This window comes from Nematolebias whitei, chromosome 19, assembly GCF_014905685.2.
Source record: "Nematolebias whitei isolate Nwh7 chromosome 19, NemWhi1, whole genome shotgun sequence".
Lineage (NCBI taxonomy): Eukaryota > Metazoa > Chordata > Actinopteri > Cyprinodontiformes > Rivulidae > Nematolebias > Nematolebias whitei.
The window spans coordinates 1,742,985-1,745,821 of record NC_056516.1 but is presented as its reverse complement, the minus strand read 5'-3'; the positions used below and the strand labels follow the sequence as shown (position 1 = coordinate 1,745,821).

The 2,837-nt window shown below is 39.1% G+C and overlaps 1 protein-coding gene across 1 annotated transcript in view; it reads left to right on the top strand.

Moving 5' to 3' along the window:
• Positions 1-2,837, top strand: part of fam135b (family with sequence similarity 135 member B) — a 191,907-nt gene that overhangs the window by 73,092 nt on the left and 115,978 nt on the right. The gene's annotated exons all lie outside the window — the stretch shown is intronic.

The window sequence follows — 2,837 nt, the reverse complement described above, 5'->3', positions numbered from 1 at the left end:
TGTGTGTGTGTGTGTGTGTGTGTGTGTGTGTGTGTGTGTGTGTGTGTATGGTGGGGACCATCTTGGATCTTGACATGACAACCCAATTTTCGATAGTGATCTTTCTTACCGTGATGCAGCCACACACCAAAACGGAAGTCAGTACATTGCTTTTTATCATGTTATGGAGCTCAGATATTGAGATATTGGACAGACATATGTGTGGACAGTCATCATAGATTTTGACATGGCACACCTATTTTTGAAAGAGGCCTTTTTACAGACAGTCACACACCAAAAATGGAAGTTGGCATTTGCTTGTTTTTCAAGTTTCTATTCTCACAACATGCATGGATGGATGTACAGAGGGTATTTTCAATCCACACTCTTTGCTCTGCATTGGGAGACAAAAATAACGTGTTAAAGCAAGTGGAAGACTGCATTTTTTTGAAGTCACAATTTATTTTCTTCCTTTTTTTGGACTGCTCCCTTCCTCAGGGATCATAACAAGCAAACCAACTCGCATGAAGACTTGACGATTGCTTTTATGCCGAATGCCCTTCCTGATGCAACCACAGACCACCGTGCTACCACATCTCTCTGTGTGGAGCAGAGAGCTGCCATCTCTAACCTTTATTTCACCAGGAAAATCCCACTGAGATTAAAAATCTCTTTTGCAAGAGAATCCTGGCCAAGACTGGCAGCAGCACACAGGGGCTACAGAACATTCACAACAAAAATAGAAAAAGTTAACTCCGTCATAAACAAATTAATTAAAAGATTCCTCAGTTCAAACATTTACAGACAGATAATTCCTTCTCCAAATCAGTAAGAACAGCCTTTAAAACATTTAGTGGCAACAGCTCCTTTAGGTTCATGTATTTCTGCAACTGGTTCCTAGAAGATGGAGCAGAAAACTGAAAAGATTTCTTTTCAAGTTCATTTTGGACTTTAGACACTGAAAGTAAAAATAAGTTCTCGCAACAAAGAGAGTATCTTCCAGTGGACTTTCTCTTTATAAAGGCCAACAAATATGAAAGAAGAAGTCCTAGTATGGCCTTATAAATAAAAATATGCCAATGGTGGAGTCTACGAGTGGCCAACCCAGTTGTATAAAGTGCAATGATGTGTAAAACCTTTTAAACCGGTTATAAATCTTAAAACTCCATGATAAACAGTATCCAGTGAATAGATATTTAAGAGGAGCATGCATGTATAAAATATCACCATAGTCCAGTACAGACATAAAAGTAGCATCAACCAGTTGCTTTCTAGCCTCAAAAGATAGACAGGGTCTGATCCTGAAATAAAATCCCGATTTTAATCTTAGTTTCTTCACCAGCTCTTGAATGTGAGACGTAAAAGACAAAGAATCATGTATTAAAAATCCTAAATATTTATACTGTGATACTTATTCAATTTTCAGACAGTAATGACTGGAAGATCCTTACTTTCAAATCTCACACTGAAAAACAGCATCACCTTTGATTTATCTACATTTAAAACAAGCTGCCATCTAGGGCGTCCAGGAGAGCAGATGGTGGGGGTTAGGGGTCTTTCTCAAGTGCCCAAAGTAAGACAAGCAAGGGTGGAGGCAGGTGTGGGTGTTTCACCTTTTCCACCCACATTTTAATGTTGTCTGTCTGTGGGGACCTTCCAATCACAGGCTAGCCTTCTCTAACCTCTGTGCCACCACTCCCCCTTTTAAGTCACAAATATGTGAGACTAACCTAGATAAATAAAGGCTAAATGAAAAAAAAAATGTGTCAGTAAAATTATTGTGTGAATGTCATCAAGGCATTCACACTATTGCTTTTCTGTTTATACTTTTCTGTTTATATTTATTATTTTCCTAGTTGTGTGAATGCCATCATGGCATTCACACTATTGCTTTTCTGTTTATACTTTTCTGTTTATATTTAATATTTTCTATTGCTTTTCTGTTTATATTTATTATTATTATTTTCTAGTTGTTTTTATGATTCCTTACGTTTTTTGCAAGCTCACTACTCACACAGGATTAGTGCTATATGAACATATCATATATCAAACCGTTCAGATTTTCAGGACAAAATGGCTATGACTTTCTTTATTGATGCAACTTTAACTTTTGGAGATATTTATCCTTTTCTGCCATTTTGGCTGTCATTGAAAATGTATGGAGCTCTCTATAAACAGACCAAGATCGCCATCTGGCAGTTTGCAAAATACACTACGCATTACCCTTACTTTGTCCTAGAAGCATGACACTTGGTACACTTGTCCAAATGTCCAAGATGGAGCATGCTGAAGGGGCAGGGCCAGACCTGGAAGTTTGACCTCTCGCCATGAAAAATGAAATGCTAATAGTTCATAATTGAAAACTGTCTGAAACATCAAACCTGCAGTGATTGATCCACATCAGGTCCCCTGCAAGACTAAATGGTCAAATCATGACATCACTTAAGCCACACCCCCTAACAACAGGAAGTGCAAAGTTTTACATTTAACATCCCAAGCTGACCCCTGTGATCTAATCAGCATGACAGTGTGTCCAGTGACCGAAGACATGTTGGTGTACCTTGCTTTCTAACACTGACAGTTTTGGGTGCAGCATGTGGGCGGCGTGGTGTGGCGAAGTAAAACGTAACGCCGTCACAATACGTTTGGCTCTAAAATCCACAGATTTGAGATGAGGTTCCTCAAAATCAGTATGATCGATCATTATCCACCCCTTGAACAGGCATCCATGATAAATTGCCAATAGCCTCCACAGTGCCCACTAGCGCTGTAACTTCTCAATGACGACACGCGGGCACAGCTTCTTTATTTGAAACGGGCGCTTTAATGAATGCCGTGAAAACTACAGAAACAAGACA